Source organism: Rattus norvegicus, chromosome 3 (genome assembly GCF_036323735.1).
Source record: "Rattus norvegicus strain BN/NHsdMcwi chromosome 3, GRCr8, whole genome shotgun sequence".
Taxonomy (NCBI): Eukaryota; Metazoa; Chordata; class Mammalia; order Rodentia; family Muridae; genus Rattus; species Rattus norvegicus.
This window is the reverse complement of record NC_086021.1, coordinates 136,231,392-136,250,931: the sequence shown is the minus strand read 5'-3', so window position 1 is coordinate 136,250,931 and position 19,540 is coordinate 136,231,392. Positions and strand designations below refer to the sequence as shown.

Sequence of the window (19,540 nt, the reverse complement as noted above, 5' to 3'; positions counted from 1 at the left end):
GTTCTTGTGACCTGGCCCACTGCCTCCTACCTAGGAAGGGGAGCCTCCCCTCCTCCTGCTTTGAACATTCTCCTTAAGTGCTGGTATGGGATGAGGATTTACCCACGTGCCCTGTCCTGTCCCCTCTCCCACGTGCTGACTCACCTGTGGTTTCAGTTCCCAGAACCTCTTGTGCTGTGTTTTGGTTGAGGGAGTCATGTGTGCACCTTTCCTCTTCCCACGGCCGAAGCTGAGCTCGAGCCTGGCCTCACTCCTGTTACCACATCCAGACCTTCCCAGAAAACATTGCAAGCATACACCATGCAATTTTCTAACTTGTGAGAAAAGAAACAGAGTGACGTGCCATGTCATCCATTTTTAGTTCGACAAAAAAATGGCACACCCAAACCAACTTTTCACTTAGCTCACCTTCTAGAGACGTTCAGAAACCTTGAGATCAGCTGATAGCAGCCATTTCTAGCCTCTGCCCTGCAAGCCAGGCCCCTAACTGTCCGGCTGTGCAGTTCTCCCAGCTCCAGCGTTTGTCTTCTCTGGCAAACTCAGAGTAGGCCTTCCCCCTTCTCCTTTGCTTTAGCTCTGGGCACATTGTACTGGATAGGGAACCCCTGAGGAGAGGTTTTACACTTGGACTTTTTTCAAAAGGTTTTTGTAAAGACAAAAGTAAATGAAAATGTATCCAACACAGAAAATGCAAGGAAGAAAGCGTGAGCTGAAATTCAGCCCAGCTGACAGAGTCGTTGCACACCCGGTGACATCTGCCTGTCTGTGATGGTGACCTGCTATTTCCATCAAGGGCACTGACACCTGGTGACTTCTGCCTGTCTGGGATGGATGCTAAACCAGCCATTCCCATCACGGGACTCCACAGCCCCACACCATGCAGGCTCTTTCCCTGCTCCTTATCTTCCTAGCCCTGGGCCAGCTTCTTCCTTTCGCTGTTTTCTATTTTGTTTTTCTGGCACTGGTACTAAAACCAGGACATCAAGGAAGCCAGACAAGTATTTCTTTTGCTAGCTACACCCACAAACCCTGAGGACACATTTTTACCAGACTATTTCAATGAAATATAGTTCCCTAAGGGCCTTTGATTGATGGCCCTGATTAATTATTCAGCATACATTTCTAGGAAAACAGAATCATATATCTTTAGCAATGCATGTTCAATAGCCAAACTGGATCTGAAGCCTGTCTCTCCTGACTGCTCTGAGAAAGTTCCGCAAACTCTCAGCACCTCAGTTTCTTCATCTCCACTACGACAGGACCTATCCCTTACATTTGTACAAGGTCAGTCTCTTGATGGATTGTGCCACACTGCACAGGTATATACTGGAGATATCAACTAATAAACTTTGGAACAATGACAAAATCGACTCACAGCATGCCCCATTTTTAAGCAATGCATGATCACACTTTGACCGTTTCTTAAATATAATTTTATTTTTTAAAAATTGACAAGATTGTAAATATTTATCATGCATAACACGATTTACGGTATGTAGACACTTTGGAATGGCTTGATAAAGCTAATTAGCATATGTATGACCTCACATAATAATCACCTTTGGTGGTGAGCACACTGAAGCTGTGCTTACTTAGCAGTTTTCAAAATAATAGCATTGCGTTTAAGTGTCTTGCTGTATCCTATAATATCGATTGTGTTTTAAGCGGTAGTTTGCCTGTGGCAAGCACCAGATGATCATTGTCCCAACCACGAACCTGACAGGCTAGGACTCTAGGAAATTAGGAAAGAGCTACAGCAGTGCTCCCTCGGGGAAAACACACCCAGCAGTGGGAGAGGTTGGCTCCTGTTGACTGTCCAGCTGTCCCTAGCAATATCGAGGAAAGGTATTCAAGCCAACCTGGGGGGATCTGGGGAGCAACTTCCTGCTTTCCTGTTTCCTCCTCTCCTAGTGCATGGGGACACTTCCGTTACACACACGGGGAGCGCTGGGGACCGTCTTTCTCCAGGCACCCTTCTCTCCCCTTGCTCAGCTTCCCTTGGCCAGTGCAGAAGTCTGATAGCAGACATCAAACCCGAGCTTCTTGGGTGGCAGGCATTTCCCCATCTCTCCTCCTATGCCATATCCTTGGCTTCTGTCCAGCAAGCCTCTGGTCCCCTCTCCTGCTCAGGCCCTCCATCTTTCTGTGCAGCTGTCTAGAGTCTGAGGACTGCCATGGGGCTGTAAGGAGCTTGGACGTTTGCTGCTATTCGAGAAATAAACATTGCTCCTGTGTGCTGGTGAAGGACAGAGACTGGGGAGAGGAGAGGCTGTGTTATATGTTAACTGCACCGAGATAAGCTTTAAAAAAATGTCACATTAGCCAGGCATCCTGTAAGGGAGTTAAATAAAACACTGTCTTCCAAGGTTCACTGTTGGTCTTGAACCCCGGTGGGAGGCCACTCATCCACACCCCCAGTCGGGCGGCTGCTGCTGAGTTTGCAGTGTGTTTCTAAGTGCACGGTTTGGATCACAGTCTTGTTCTGTCAGTTCTGTGCCAGATCAAGCCGTCAAGTAAATCATTCCTAGGGTGAGCTGCGGTGTGATTCCAGGCAGCGCACGGTTGCTACGTGCGCAGAGCACAGAGAGACTAGCTGCAGTTCCATTACAGAGAGTGCCTTCCTGGTGTTGGGCTTGGAAGTCTCACTCAGAAGGAACATGGTTGGGTTGGGCCACCTGGGCACAGGAGAATAGATAGCTGTGGGCTGCCTTTGACTTCAGCAAGCAGGTGACAAGGTAAGTTCTTCCCCTCCCCTCCTTCTCCTGCCCCCTTTCTCCTTTTATTTTCTTTCTCTCCCCTGTTCTCTTTCTTTATTCCTCCTCCCTCTCTTCTTTTTTGAGATATGGTCTTGTCACATAGCCCAGGCTGGCCTTGAACTTGGCATCCCACTTTCTCTGCCTCCTGAGCATCAGGACTACAGGTATGTGACCTTAAAGAAACTTTTACTGATTCTTTGTGAATTTTGAATCATGCTCTCCAATCCCACCTATCTATCTCCCCATTCTTCTGCATCTGCCCTCTGCCCTTGCAACCTCCCCCAGCAAACAAAACAAACAAAAGCAAACAGCGGAAGCTGTGGTGTCTCCCACACTACATCACTTTGCCCAGTTTTACTTGCCAAATGTTCACTGCAATATGTCATTGGTCTGGTTTGAGGCCTCTGGTTTCTGCTACACTTTCAGTATTGGATCCTCACTGGGACTCCTCTAGCATATCCTGCTGTTCTCCTGAGTCTTGGAGACCCTGCAGCTTTGGTTCTGCATGACGGGCCCCTTCATGTTTTCCAGCAGTTCATCAGTGGGGTAGATGTTGGGGTGGGCCAACTGAAAGCCCTGGATCTGAGCTGAGGTGGAGGCTGAGTTGGTCATTCTACCAGCTCTCCTGCACTGCTCAGGTGAGGTGTGTGCTGGAGCCAGCAAGGGGGCGGGGCCAGCTCTCCTGCACTGCTCAGGTGAGGGGCAGGGCCAGCTTCCTGCACCCACACCCTCAGGGCCAGCTCTACTGTGCTTTGGCTTCCCTTGTAAAAGCAGTGCGTTGTGTCCTAGATGCTAACGTGTCGAAGCCAGCCTCTTAGGCTGTGTTGGAGAGGCATCTTGTGTTATCCAAACATGAAGGCCGAGTGGAGAAAGCAGGTGGGAAATGCAGCAGGGAGACAGGTCTTCGGTTTCAAGGAAGCCACTTCTGCATGTGTTTTCTGTGAGCACCAGGGGCATGCTGGGAAGTGTGGGCTGTCGTACTCGGTACTGGGGTTTGGAAACTTGCTCAGCACTCTAGCTAGGCAGAGCTGTCTCAGGAGTTGGGTCACTGTCAACTCTGGGTGGATGCCCATCTTCAGCACCTTCAACCATATGCAGACATTTGGCATTTAATGAAAAGCAACTTCACACTATAAACACAGCGGTAGCAGAACCTGCCGCCACCCCCACGACATTTTTACAAAAGGCAGAAGCCACTGGGCAGTCCAGGTCAGGTGTGTTGAGCCATCACTCAGGTTGACAGTGGTGCTACAAACCTTTCCAGCTCACTCTCACTTCCTGCCCCCTTGTGCTCCTGGGAACTTGACACCAAGTTTGATTCCACAAGGCAGAGCTGTCAGGCTAGGGCGGGGACTTGGGATGCTCACTGCAATGTATGTTCCATACAGAAAAGCTATTAATCTTAGCCTGCATCACTAGCTAGGGAGCTTTATTTTCTCTTCAGTCACTTAAAAAACTATAAAGGCAGCGTATAGCGAGTAACAAAGGACAGCATAAAAAATGAGCTGTAATCTTACCACCCAGAACAATTCCCTTTGCCAGTTTACATTCCTGCCCAGTTCTCTGTATATGTTCACATATGCGTACTTTTATTGTTCTGCGCATTTGATTTTGTATTAGAGATTCCCACTTAACATCATGGAAACTAGCCCATGTTTCCACATCGTTAAATAGCCTTGGAGGTGCCATCTTGAGATTGCAAAGCATATCCCATCTTCTGGACGCCCTGTAATTATTTAACCATTCCCATACGGTGAGAGAGATACACTGCTGCCAGCTTTTAACAGCTGTATATAAAGCTTCATTGAGCCCTCTTTGGAAAAGGAGTCCAAGTTTCTGACTTACTCCTTCCAGTGGTTTTCCAGAGAGAGAGCCATTGCCAGGTGGAAGAACGTAAACTCTTTTCAGTCTCCTAACTCACACTGCCAAATTGTGGCTGTCCAAAGACAGAAAGCAGCCTCAGCTCAGGGCTTGTGGAGGTGAGGAGAATTCTCTCCTCCTTCACATCCCTTGATGTGAGGAAAGAGGGCAGGACTGGACTTCTTCTGCAAGGCCAGAAAAGGAAGAAGGCAGTGAAGGAATGTTCAGGGCTTACCTTGTGGAAATAACACTATGGTACCTGGAAAGGAGCTCTTTCTAGAACATTCCACACTCCTTGGTCTCTTAACACTTTGATCCAGGTCTTCATTATTTCTGCCATAAGAGTATCCAGTTTATAAAGATGCAATGCGTTATGTAAAAGTCATCTGGACCACTCAGTGTGGTCAATGGTGGTCCAGGGGATATGCAGAGGACACCAACCACAGTTACTTCTGCTGTTCCCTGTACACTGTCTACAGCTAGCGGGTCCTTGGGTACACCCAGGCCCAGGCTGGATGCTCCTTCTGAGAAATGTCAAAATGTCACTTTGCACCTAATTCTCAGGACACAGACTCTGAGGAAGGCTGTCCTCACGGTGTCTGGACAAGGACTGTTGGCTTCTTGCACTGATTTTTCTCTTTTCTTCAGGTTCAGACTCCCCCGCCCTCTGCCAACTGCTGAGTTTGCTGTTGTGGGGCATGATTTAGAGTGCTGTAGGATGCTGTGATTCTCAAATTTAAAGTTTACTTTTCTTTTTAATCCATAAAAAGAGTTACCAACATAAAATACTTTAACTGAAGCCATGATATCTGTAGGCAGGATATACCAGGTCAGGGGCCATGATTCCCGAATGAACTGATCAAGGAGGCTGTGGGAAGGTCGCTCTCCAGGGAGTGGAAACCTCTTGGGTCTCCAGCATAGCATAGCCCTATCAGGGACTTTCTCCTGAGACGCTTGAGGCCCAGGACTACCCTGAGATACAGGGTAAAACACCACACTCTCCAGACCCCAGCAGCACCAGCCTTTTCAAGAAAGAGACATAATCTGTTCTGTTGAGGGCCAGTAGCAGGAGAGAGAAAAGGGCTATAGGGTCTGATGCCCTGGGGTTGAACTGCAGCTTAATGAGGTCTACTAAATATATTTTCTCACTTACAGGATGGGCCAAGAGGGCCTGGAGAGATGACCCAATGGCTAAGAGCACTGACTGTTCTTCCAGAGGACCTGGGTTCAGTTCCCAACCCCCACATGGCAGCTCACAACTGTCTGTAACTCCCGTCTCAGAGTTCCTAACGCCCTCTTGTGGCCTCTATAGATACTACATGCATGTGGTACACAGATACGCATACCGGCAAACCCTACATACACATACATGTTTTACCCTACATGTAAAAATAAACATTTTTTCAAAAACGAGCTGGGAGAACCGTCCACACCTAAGGTGGTGTGATTATGTTTTGAGAGAACATTAGCCAGAAGTGAGACTCTGAGGAGGATTTCAGTCTGCGTGGGCGACCTCCATGGAGATTCTTTTCTCGCCCAGTAAGGTTTCCCGATGCTCAATTCCGATCGTGGAGCAGGCTGCCCTTCTCTACGGAGCTGGGAACGCCTCCTTCCTTCTCTTCTGCTGCCTAGGCAATCTTTCATACTCCTGCCTGTGCATCTTCTCCTGTATGGCTAATCCTCACTGCTTCGGCAGAGAGGCCTTGACCGCTGCTCCCAGAGGTTGGGGTGTAGGGAGCACAGACCTTCTGTTGGCAGCCTGGCACTTAGAGGTAGCTGAACTCCAGAGCCTAGCAGCTCAGGTGATGGGGGAAAGATTTTTCGTGCTTGTTTGCTGCTCCACCCCCTTTTGTAAAGGACACTGACAGGATTCCTAGTTCCTCATAGGCCTCCCATACTGAGCACTGTTGAGGAAAAGGACGTTTTCTGTGTTCATCGAACCATGCAATCCAAGCTATAGAAGCCGCACCTGACTTGAGGTCTGGCTCTGGTTTTGTCAGGTGTGACCCCAAAGACTGGAGCTATGTGTTACAGAAAATGACAACTCTGTGCTCTGGCACTGTTTCCAAAGTGAAGGTGGTGTTTGCCTGGCTCCTGGCTCCTCTTAGACAGATGGGCTTGTCACAGTTGCCTATCCTGCAGAGAAAGGGTCTTGACCGGCACAGTGTGAACCCTCTCCCACCAGGAGGCTGTTGATTCCAAGCCTGAGATCAGAACGCCACACTGGCTAGAACACTTAGGTGTTCAGGCCCTTCAAAGCCTCTCAGGCTGCATCTCTACACAGCGCTCCCTGGTGGGCAGAAGAGGCCCGGGTTTTCACATCTGCTCAGTGATATCTTAAAGGAAATCTCTCACCCTAAGTCTCTAAGGTGTGGCACTTGGCTGCTGGGAAAAGACACAGTTTATCTGGCAACAAAAATTGTTTTGCAAGAGGTTCCCACAATTATGGTCTGAGGGACGGTCCCTGCCAGTTTTTCTTAGTCACTTAGGCTTAGGGAGGGAAGGTGGTTTTTCTTTATTTTGTTCTGAAGGCAAAAGCCATCTGGGGGCAGGGTAATTACCCTGAGCCAGGAAGACAAAGGGACTGCAGTTCTCAGCTGGGCTGCAGGTGGCTGAGAGCTCTGGTTGGAATGTCACAAAGTACCCAGGTTGAAGGGTGAGTCAGAAATCCTTAGGTCACTTGCGGTTTTCTTTCATGGTTTTGCTGTGACTAGTTACTTGTTTTTACTTAGCAAGAACAACAGATGTTTGGGTGTCTGAAACAGCACCGCCTGCCCCCCTGTAGTCCGGGGGCTGCCCCAGTTTGGTAGACAGTAGTTACACAGAACAGGAGACCTGGCAAGTCTTTTATGAAGCCAATGTGAGTCTTAGATAAGGAGTGGGCATCACTGGGCACAGATCACCAAGACAGGCTTCTGGGAAGCTCGAGCGAGCTTAGAGCTGAGGTATCCATTCATTAGCTTGAGTTACCCACCTTATTGGACCAGTCCTCGGACCCTCTCAGTTCTCTGGAAGCAAATTCCTGCCTTGGAAGTGAGTGCATGCTCAGATCTTGGCTTTGCTTCCTTATACAAGCCAGCATCTCTCACCTCAAACTCTGTGGGCTTTTAGATATAGAGTACCTGTCTAAACTCTGCGTTGGGTTTCTTCCCACCTGCTTAGGCATCCAGACACTGGGCAGCTGTTATTACTAGACACAGACATTCTTGTCACTAACACTAACCGGCTGACTAGAACCACTGTCTTCTGAGATGCAGTTCCCTCCTGCCTCCCTTGGTGCTCAGGCCTTAAGAGGGACCTTTCAGACTTCCCTTAAAATAAGAGACAAGGCTTCCCTGCACTCTACAGAGGGAAAGGGAAAGGAGACACCAGCATGCAGGTCTCCGTGTGGTTGCTGTTTGAATAGAACAGAAGCAAAACCGTGAATTAAAGCTGGCCCTTGACCGCCATTTTCACTGTGCATGCCTAGTTTCCCTGTGTGCAAATGCTGAGCTCTGTGGGCCTAGGGTTTTAGTCTGTAGCTTGGACCATAGATGGGTTAGAATATCACAAAATAGTATTACGGTTTAAGGATGGAGTGTTTGAACACTTGTGCCCAGCTGGTGGAGCTGTTTTGAAGGATTACAAAACCATTAGGGAAGAGAGCCTTGCTGGAGGAAGTGGGTCACTAGAGGAAAGGTCTTAAGTTTTTATAGCCAGGCCTCACCTCCGATCTGTTGTCTGGTTCTTTCATGCACAGTGTGACAAGATGCCTTACTCTCCCACTGCCAGGCCTTCCTTGTCATGATGGTCTATGCTGATCCTTAAACTGTAAGCCAAGGTAAACGCTCCCACTTTCAAGTTGCTTCTTGTCAAGCATTAGGTCACAGCAGTAAGAAAAGTAAGTAAAGCTGGGAGTGGTGGCCCAGAACTCACAAGGCAGAGGCAGGTGGATCCCCGAGTTTGAGGCCAGCCTGGTCTACAGAGGGAGTTCCAGGGCAGCCAGGGCCATAAAGAGAAATCCTGTCTTGAAAAACCACAAAAGCTAAAAGAAAAAGTAACTAATACAAACAGTGACTGTCACAACTTAACCTTCTCTGTGTCCTGCCACCGGGTCAACCCCGAAGGCTTGGGGGGCTTTGGCACACCGTGTTCGGACTCCTTCTCTGCTGCAGGACATTTCAGATATCTGGTGTCTCACAGATGCACTGCTGAGGGAAAGGTGGGGCTGCAAGACTCTGATGCAGGCATCATTAGAGAGGAATGTTGGAGAGCATGCTGCCGGGGAGAGGGGCTGCAGGCCCCGCACAGGTCGCACAGCCAAGAGAAGGGCAGAGCTACTGGTGTGCTTTGTTTCCCCGCCCTGCTGCACTCCAACACCCGGAAGGAGCACAGTTCATCCATTACTTATTCTTTGGTGCTAGAGACTGAGCCCAGGACCTTTTATACATGCTAATCCTAGCAAGTGGTCTATCCCTGAGCTGTACCTAATCTTACAATTTAACTTTATCATTTATTAAGTTATTTATGTGCTTATTCGTTTGCATGTGTCTTTGTGTGTGTGTGTGTGTGTGTGCGTGCGTTCACACACATGCCTTCAAGTGTGCCGTGGCATATCTGTGGAGGCCAGAGGGAGCTGGTCCTCTCCTACCATCTGGAAATCAGAATCGAACTTAGATTGCCAGGCTTGCTGGCAAATACCTTTATCTGCTGAACCTTTTTGCCAGCCCCACAACCTTTTAAAACACACATACACACACACACACACACACACACACACACACACACACAAATTAATAATTCCACTTTACATCCCAATATCATCTCCCCCTCTTTCCAGTTCCCCCTCAAGATGACACTCTCAAACTGCCCAGCCTGGTTTGAAACTTGTAGCCCAGACTAGCCCTTGGCCTTGACTTCCCCTTCCCAGCTTCCCAAGTGGCTGGCACTATGACTTTGTGGCTTCATTAGGTCTCCTGTTGCTATGACGCTCCGGCTTCAAACTCCTGATCTTCCTGTCAGCCTCTTATGTCTCGGGATTATAGGTGTGTGTCACTGTACCTGGATCTCCTTACTTTACAAATTAAAAATTGTTGACCTTGAACTCCCCAAGTAGCCAAGGGTGACCTTGAACTTCTGATTCTCTTATCCCCGTTCCCCGATGCCCAGAATTTTAACTATGCACCACAGCTTTTGGTTTATGTAGTGCTGGGAATCAAAACTCACTGCTCGTGCATGCAAGGCAAGCAATCAAGCAATTGGACCCCATCAGGAACCGTGTAGAGTCTCTTCTCACCAGGCCTTCAAGAAGGGACAGCAATCAGTGTACCACTGTCTGAGGGAGGGGCTGTCTTCTTTTTTCCCCATCTCCTGCTCTTGTCTTCCTGCCCCTGCTCTGTCCTCCCATTCCCCTCCCTGCTCTCTCTCTCCATGCTCATGGCCAGCCTCTCCTCTACTCCTTCTCTTCTCTTCTCTTCTCTTCTCTTCTCTTCTCTTCTCTTCTCTTCTCTTCTCTCCTCTCCTCTCCTCTCCTCTCCTCTCCTCTCCTCTCCTCTCCTCTCATCTCTCTCTCTCCATCTCTCTCTCTCCCCTCCCCCCTCTCCATCTCTCTCTCTCTCTGTCTCCTGAATCCTCTCCCCATGCCCTGAATAAACTCTATACTATACTGTCATGTGGCTGGTCGCTCAGGGGGAAGGGCTGCCTCAACATGGGCCTGTGGAGGCATCCCCTTCCCCATACCTGACTCCATTCTCCATAGAACCCATCCCCCTCTCTTTATCCTTTTATAAACACATCACATAGGATGGTGTCAGAGGCAGACAGTGGACAGGGACTTGTTTTCATGAGTACATCCGGCTGCTCCTCTAATGGGGCTGCTGCTGGGCCTGAGCTCTGTGGGAGAAGCCAGCCATTGCAGGTGACCACACGTGGCTTGTGGATCAGTGATGTTCACTGAACTGCATTTTTGCTGGCAGAGGGTGAGATGTAAGGCAGTGGGGAGGGGGGCCTTTGTGAAGAAGAAGCCCTACCTGGGCCAAGAGGCTGCTATTGAGGCTGATGAGAGGTTCTTTCAGTCTCTGTATTCCCACAGTCGACAGTAATTGATCCTCAGAGGCCTATGGGTGGAGCGTGGCCTAGCTTCTCACTCAGTTGCCCAGTATTGGTTCCATTTTTGTTGTACTGACAGGAACTATGGATATCCTGAGACCCCGGGGTCCAAGGCTCAGAAGACATTAAGGATTTTAAAAACCATATCAGTCACTTGTAAGATTTCCCTCTTAATATTTGACTAGTATTTATTGAATACTAGTATATCCTGCTATATCCAGGGGAAGGGGGATCTGCTGGGCTTAAAAGGTGGGATCTGAGCCAATGACAGGGGAGAGGAGCCACTGTGTTCCAATAGGGCCTACGGTGTTCTAGGGGAATGGAGGGAGGCAGGGCCAGCTTGTGTTTGCACTCCATTTGTGTGCAGAGTATAGTCAGCCCAGCGTGCTGCCAGCCAGTCGCCTGCACAGTATCTCCTGCCCTCTTAAATTTGGACACAAAACATGACGGTTAGTGTTCAGACGAGAGACAGACAGAGGGAAGACTTCACAAGGCATCCTGGTACTTATTCCTCCTCTGGCTGCTGGTGCCATGGAAACCAAGGTCTGTCTGGGTCAGGCTTTCCACTGTCTCCTCTCCTGGTGTCCAATGATGAGTCCTGTTTCTCTCTTCTCTTTGCTTCCTTCATGGGCATTTCTTCACCACAGTGAGTTCTTACTCCGTGAAAAGCACCATGGGGCCAAGAAGAGAAGAACCATGCTGGAGTGTCTGAGAGCCTGTCCTTCTTTAGACTCTACCAAGAACACCTCTTAGAGTGAGTCCTCCAGTTGTGCTGTGGAGGGAAACAGCTTTACTTGTCTCAGTGGGTCAGGTCATTCTCTCAGGAAAAGACAAAATGAGAAACTGTTTACTCATGCCCCAGGGAGAGGAGGGTGGACCAGGAGGAGGGTGGACCAGGTGTGTCCACTCTCTCATTGGAGCACATGTGGGATTTTCCTTCTGTTCTCAAGCCCATGTTGGGAGGAGTCTATGCCCGAGGCAGTTGCCCTTGGGGTCGACACTACAATTTCTTTTAGTCAGTTTACTGACCTTCCTCAGGTAGAACACCGTCTTGTTTGCTTGGGAAAGCTGGAGATAGACATGGTAACACTGTGCTCTATTCAATAGCCCTGTTTCTGGCCATTGTGCACACTGACAGGAATCTTGCCACTGGGAAGAAGGGCCAGGGCTTTTGTCTCAGTTTTCTTTCTTGTGTGGACATACCTGGAATAGGACCATTCATATCTTAAAAGGGAGCTATCACTACACACCCCCTATAGGAAGGGAGCTTCTGATTGGTACCTAATGATTATGCGTGTTTATGGGACACAGTGTTTAAAAGAATGGATAAAAGGTTTAGACAACATGGCACCAGTATGGACATCTTAACAACCTAGTTAAGATGGCCACTACCAGATATCTGGGGAACCACAGTGAGTGCTGAATGTGACTGTTATGTAATTCATTATGTAATCACCTCTGACAGGAAGCCACTTTTGTGTGGTTCTCTGTAAAATGTCTTCAGGATCAAGGGTGCATGCCCACAGAATAAAGTATGTCCCATTAGTGACATGTGCACTGGGAAATTCTTCCAATCAGTCTGTTCACAGGTGATTGTAGGCTTGTTAAAGTGACAGCTGACTTGAATTACCCTAGATGCACAGAACACATGAAACTCAAGATGGATGATCAAAATTCGAATGCTTCACTCCTTCTTTAAAAGGGGAACAAGAATACCCTTGGCAGGGAATAGGGAGGCAAAGATTAAAACAGAGGCAGAAGGAACACCCATTCAGAGCCTGCCCCACATGTGGCCCATACATATACAGCCACCCAATTAGACAAGATGGATGAAGCAAAGAAGTGCAGACCGACAGGAGCCGGATGTAGATCGCTCCTGAGAGACACAGCCAGAATACAGCAAATACATAAGCGAATGCCAGCAGCAAACCACTGAACTGAGAATAGGACCCCCGTTGGAGGAATCAGAGAAAGAACTGGAAAGCTTGAAAGCTTGAAGGGGCTCGAGACCTCATATGAACAACAATGCCAAGCAACCAGAGCTTCCAGGGACTAAGCCACTACCTAAAGACTATACATGGACTGACACTGGGCTCCAACCTCATAGGTAGCAATGAATATCCTAGTAAGAGCACCAGTGGAAGGGGAAGCCCTGGGTCCTTCTAAGACTGAACCCCCAGTGAACGTGATTGTGGGGGGAGGGCGGTAATGGGGGGAGGATGGGGAGGGGAACACCCATATAGAAGGGGAAGGGGGGGGGGTTAGGGGGATGTTGGCCCGGAAACCGGGAAAGGGAATAACATTTGAAATGTAAATAAGAAATACTCAAGTTAATAAAGAAAAAATGGAAAAAAAAACCCAAATGTATATATTTTAGAAAACTTAAAAAAAAAAAAAACCAAACTGACAGCTGACACTAACTGTGACATTCAGTGTGGCACTTTAATGCACGTAAACAATGCGTGACAATGGAGGACTCTGGTATGTCTGTTGGGGTAACTTCCCCCAAGTTGTATGAAGGAAGGTGTGTCTCTGTGTTTGCAATTGACAGTTCTGTCTTGGCAGAGAACTGAATGCACGTAGGATCCTGGTGTTGCCATTTCTACAATTCATCTCCAGGTTTTCTATTTTGTAAATACTTGTTCTTCCCCACTGCCCAAAGGCGACCTAGAACTGTATCAGAGACTCTCACTACTGATTGGTTGTCATGAAGAGATGATGGCCCAGATCTGGGCAGGAAGGAGGAGCACGGAACTTATGGACAGAGAAGGTGATGCAGGGGAAGAAAACAGAGGCAGGGAAGACACAGAGGGGAATAGAAATGGACCACAGTGGAGTAGAGAGATACAGAGCTGGCCACATGCCGAGTCACAGGCTAGAACACTATGTTAGGTGAGCTAGCTGGAGACTGCCCCAGCAAAAGGCCTAAGCATTGAACTGTAATAGAAACCTTCATATCATTATTTGTGCTGTGGGCAGCTCTGAGAAAAGAAGTGGAAACTTAAGTGTTCTTTGTGAAGTCAGTTGGGCAAACACGTGAAGGAATATTTCGTTAAGGAGGACTCAGGTGTGAAAGGCTAAGGCAGACTCGTGAAGGAACATTTTGCTGAAGCAGACACAGGAGAGAGGATGTTCTGCTAAAGCAAGCACGTGAAAAGACATGTGATGAAGGGTTCTTTGCTAATGAGAAGCATGCATTGGCCAGCCTTACACTGCGTAGTTGAAATGTATTTGTTTTAACGCCATAGAGAGAAGTGCACCAAATAAATTATGGTGGCGTGCTGCAGTTTCCTGCTGCTTCTGAAGACTCTGGCTGATTGGTAGAGTGATGTCAGCTGAGACGGACTCAGTGCTGAGGCGAGACCTGTGCTGAGACAAGAAGCGCAGAGGACGCGTGATGTTTGGAGGACATATTAAAAGGACAGTGATGGAGCCTGAGCTTGGCTTACTTACAGAGCTAGCTTTGCAGTGCTTGTTGGTCTCGTGTCTTCATTGATCTTCACGTCCCTGAGAGAGGCACAGCCAAGAACTTCTCCTAGTGTCCCTCCTGGTCCTTCCTGCTGACTTGTGCTGAGGCTGAGGTCTGGCTGTCTGTGCTAGGTAGTGTCACCTCTGCTGATTCGTGTTTGCTATCCTGACTACCAAACCGGACTGCTGGTGAATCCATGAAGTGTTTACGAGTGGACTGAGCTGCCACCGCTGACCTATAAACTGAACTGCCAATTTCCAGACAACACAGATGGGAGTTGTTCCAAAGAACCTTTCTAAGCAGGTCTAGTTCTCCCATATCCTTTCTTTCCCACTACCTCTGGTGGGTGGCAAGCTACAAGGGACATTAAAGCATTTAAGAACCCTCATTAAAAATAGGTTTTGAAAAAAAAATTGAAGTTACAGAGAAAGTCCATGTCCACACATGTCATACATGTCCACACATGTCATACATGTCCATACATGTCCATCATTTATCCATGTTTTTGTGTGTTAGGAACATTAAAAGTCCTCTCTGCTAGTACTCTGATATACAGTTGTCAGTCACAGTCACCCTACAGAGCCGTAAGACATCAGAAGCTTGTCCTAACATCATATCCACTAACAACCCTTTCTGCCCCTTTCTATTTTATCTTCCCATCCCTTCTCTTCCCTCTGACAGCTTGCTCCTGCTTGTCCCTAATGTGGCCTGTGGGTCAGGCTTGGCTTTCCCAGCAGGACCTAAGACCTTGCTCTTACCTCTGGAACACTTGGCATGGGGGGTGATGCTAGGTAGGAGCCTTTGCCGTAGCCTATGATCAACCAAATTCTGTTACTTAGCCTTTTAAAGTAGCTTGATCTTCTAAAGCTTTGGGTCATTTAGTCCATATTTTCAACACGTTTCTTCCATGCATAAGCTCTTAGTTTTCTGGGGAATGTAAGTTTTCTTGCATGAAATACTGGACAATCACAAGTGTTCTTAGAAGCAACAACACTCACTAATGAGCTTGTCGCCAATGTCTTTGGTGCGATGTGACTGCCGTGTTACAAGTGGCATTAGCTTCCTTGGACAATATCTACTGACAGTGACTGGGACCTCAGGTGGTTATGGTGTAAGCATTGGGGTCTAGAATCTTCCAAAGGTTCTCCTGTGTTTGAAGTGGTTGAGCTGGGGCTTCAGTGGTAGCTGTAGGCAAGATTATGCAGCCCACACAGAATCTTGGCTTTCTCTCAGCATGAAGGCCTTAAGATAGATGACCAGGAAACACCCATGTGAAGGTAGGGGACTCAGGGGCCCTCACAGGAGTGGGGAACACTTGCTGCCCTGGCATTTTCCTGTGAGGAATCTTTCATTATGCTGTGGGAAGCCAACAGCACTGGCCTTGGGGCTAGCAGGGTTGCTCAGCAGCAGGCTGTGGGTTTAGCAGGCTGAGTCCTGGATTTAATCCTTGCCAAACTGAGTGAATGACCTATTGAAGATTTTCTAGAGAAGTGCCCAGTGAAGAAGTTCCTGGGATTGAATATGTGTTCTACTAACAAGGCTAGTACTGGTCTGACCTTGACTGGCTGAGTGCTGGGACTCAGAGGCATTTTACTGTTTACTTTCCAAGAGCTGACTCTCACCTTTACCAGTCCACGTTCCTAGGAGGTACACAACTCGGGGAAACCGTTTTAAATGTCACAGCATACACAACGGCCTTTGCTAAGCTATTTTACTCCGTTAGTAGGTTTTTTCAAAAAAAATATTTGACAGTTTCACATACATGTGTAATAAATTTTAACGGCTTTCACTCTTGTTCTCCTCACAAAACCCTTCCCCCACTCTAGCTGGAACCCTTCGTCCAAGTCCCCCTCCTACTTTCACGTCTCGTTTCTATGTGAGACCCACTGAATTTAATTAAATTAGATTAATTTATTATTATATTGTTATATATTATAGATACTTAAAATTGCTTGAATATGGGTAGATTGTTTACTGGGTTGCAGACAACTTACTGGTGGCCACACCACTGAAGACTTCCCATCCTCCCCACCCCCACCCCTACCCCTCAACCGCCATCCACCTGTAGTCCTGTAAGGAGGGGTGGGACCTCATGGGTCACTCTCTCCTGTCCATGTGAAATGCTGGCAGGACCAGTCTTGGTCAGGACTAGTAGAGAACATGGCTACAGTGAGCTCATGGCTCTAATGACTATGTCATGCCCAGGAGACGTCTTCTTGTGCCACATCTCCCAATCCTTTGGTTTTTATGCTCTTTTTGCCTTCTCTCCTACTTAGTCCCTGAGCCTTGAGGAGGGTGATATGATGTCCCACTGAGCCAAGCACTCCATCCTCAGGAATTCTCAGCACTCTAACAAGTTGTGAGTGTTTGCACTAAGTGCTGTGTGCTAGATATCACGTCGTTTTTAATTATGCATCTGAGAAGTCTTGTGTGTGTGTGTGTGTGTGTGTGTGTGTGTGTGTGTGTGTGTGTGTGTGTGTGTGGTGGTGGACATACGTATTTAAAGATACTTATGACCAAAGGCCCTTTACTATTATCTCTTTAGGGTTGCATGTGTTCATGTGGGAAAGTTTATATTCCCCCCTTTTGGTCAGGTGGCTGCAGTGAGACAGGACTCTGTTATAGGGTTTATCAATGAATAATTGACTTCTAGTTACCTTGTTCAGCTGTGTCAATGGACATCCAAAGCAACATCTTTGCTGGAGAAGCAGTGAGTAGCCCAGGTGCCAGCCAGGTGCCGATGCACTTTCTCCACTCCAGGGACCAGATGACAAGGTCTCGCTTCCTAAAGCTGAGCACCGAGCACACAGATGGCCTTGGTTGTACTCACGCTGTTGAACATCCTGTTTTCCAGGAATATTTAATGACAGTGGGAAATGTGATCTAATGCAAAGCCCGCTCCATCGGGACTGCAGACTGTGCCCAGGCACTGAGTCAGTATGAACAACCACAGGCAGGAAGGGAGCCAACCAGCCAGGGCTACTACCCCAGGATGGTTGTGGAGGAAGAGCCAACAGGAGGTGCCAGGCCCAGGAAGTCAGTTAGCCTTTTCCTCCCAGCATCCTGGTTGGAGGGAAGGAAAGAAGCAAAGAGCAAGGACATCAGGCTGCTAGAGAGGGGTCTGGGGAAATCATTGGTGAAGTTCAAGCGTGTGGACCAATATTTCCATAAGCCAGTCCTGTCATGTCTACCAACCCTGTCGAAAGCAATTGGTTGAGGACTCTTCAGGGTCCCCTAAGGTCATGTCTACAAGGTCCTTATTTTTATCCCAGAATACTGTATAAAAGGCAACCAGAGAGTCAGATGAAATGGATCTGCGTGGCCTCAACAGTCGCTCACAGATTCATCAGTTACCATCACTGATTGTCTCAGCTCCCGCCTGACGGTTTCTGCCAAACCTCCGAGGAAAAATAATTGTCATCATATTGGTATTAAGAAGTGGGGAAGGGGTTGGAGAGATGGCTCAGCAGTTAAGAGCACTGGCTGTTCTTCCAGAGGTCCTGAGTTCAAATCCCAGCAACCATGTGGTGGCTCACAACCCTCTGCAATGGGATCTGATGCCCTCTTCTGGTGTGTCTGAAGACAGCTACAATTATATATATATATATATATATATATATATATATATATATATATATATATATATATTAAATCAATCAATCAATCTTAAAAAAGAGAAGTGGGATAGAGTCACATATTGGGGAACACATCTATAAATTCAGGACTTGGAAGACAGAGGAGGCAAGATGGAGAGTTCAAATTTCCTCAAGGCAAGCCTAGGTTACAATGGCCTAGGTTCAAGGCTAGCCTGGGCTACAGAGTAAGACCTATGGGTATTGGTTGGTTATTGAGGGTTAGGTTTCCTCTGCCCCTGCCACCTGCTGGTCATTCTGTCATGTTATATCACTGATAGACTCTTACCAGATGGACTTCCCAGTTTCCCAAACCACAAGTCAAGAATGTGTTGTTTAAAAATCATGTGGCTTTCTATTATAGCAGCTGCAGAAGGACTAAGTCCTCGATAAGGAACCTGTTGATGGTTGGTCCATCTCTGTATCTAATTCGTTCCTATGAAGGGAATCTATCCGTGCAGATGTCTGTGACCTTTGTAACGAGCGTTTTTCCCCTGCCAGCTGTTGGTTTTGATAGAGATGAACTTGGCTCGTCTTAAGAAGAAGGGGAAATGGAAACTAACAAGTTTGGGTTCCAAAGCAACAGATTTCCACATGCTGTGAGTGCTTCAGCCTCCTCCTGGGTCCTGAGCTCCTGGGGCTTGGCCACACTAGGCGTGGCGTGATGTGTGGGCAGAGGGTACTCTGACTTTGTGTCTCCTCTCATGCTTGCTCTAACAGTTCATTTGTTAGAGATTGAACCCAAGGTTGCATACATGCTCATGTTCTACCACTGAGCTGCAGAAGACAGTTCCCTAGTAGCTTCTGTGTCTTGATGTGTAGCTCAGGCCGCCCTTATGCCCTGGATCTTCCTGCCTCTGCTGGACCCATGTGTTGAGATTTCAGATATGTGACACCACACACAGCTAGTCAGTCAGTCTCTCTCTTTCTCTCTCTCTCTCTCTCTCTCTCTCTCTCTCTCTCTCTTTCTCTCTCTCTCTCTTTCTTTCTCTGGGATAGAGTGCCTCTTGGTGCCAACCTAGCCTCAGACTTGCTATGTAGACAAGGCTAGCCTCTGAATTCCTAATCTTCTTGCCACCACCTCTGAAGTGCTGGGATGGTAGATGTGTGTTACCACACCTGACTCTAGGCATTAATTAATTATTTAATTAATTTTGGTTTCTTGAGATAGGGCTTATCTGTGTAGCCCTAGCTGTCCTGGAAGTCACTCTGTGGACCAGGCTGGCCTCGAATTCAGAGATCTCCCTGTCTCTGCCTCTTGGATTAAAGGCATATTGTCACCACCTCCCAGCCTTGGCATCAACTTTTAATAGACAGGTTCTTGTCTAATTTTATTTTTTTGGAAAAAATATATTTCCATCCTTTGAAAAAAGAAAGAAAAAGGAGCCAGTGGCTTGGCTCAGTGGGTAAATACACTGGCTGCTTAACTCTGCCAGATGACCTGAATTTGATCCCTGGGACTCACATGGTGGAAAGAGAGAACTGACTCCCACAGGGCATCCTCATCTCTGACCTTTGTATGCATGCTGTGACATGAACATGAGCACATGCACACACACGCACACATGCATGCACACACGCATGCACACACAGGGATAAATGATTAACAAAGGAAAATGGTATTGTGCATACTATTTCAGCAGGCGCCTGTGCTCCTTGCTGAATCTCTATGTGGGCTCTTTGCTATAATCTTCCTCCTCTACTTCCTCCTGCTCCTTCCCCTCCTGCTCCTCCTC

The 19,540-nt window shown here is 47.8% G+C and overlaps 1 long non-coding RNA gene across 1 annotated transcript in view; it reads left to right on the top strand.

Annotated features, from left to right (window-relative positions):
• Positions 1-2,567: 2,567 nt before the first annotated feature.
• Positions 2,568-19,540, top strand: part of LOC102550367 (uncharacterized) — an 81,629-nt gene continuing 64,656 nt past the window's right edge. The window contains exon 1 of the long non-coding RNA NR_110721.2: positions 2,568-2,735. This is a non-coding gene — a long non-coding RNA (uncharacterized LOC102550367). The remainder of the gene's footprint in view (positions 2,736-19,540) is intronic.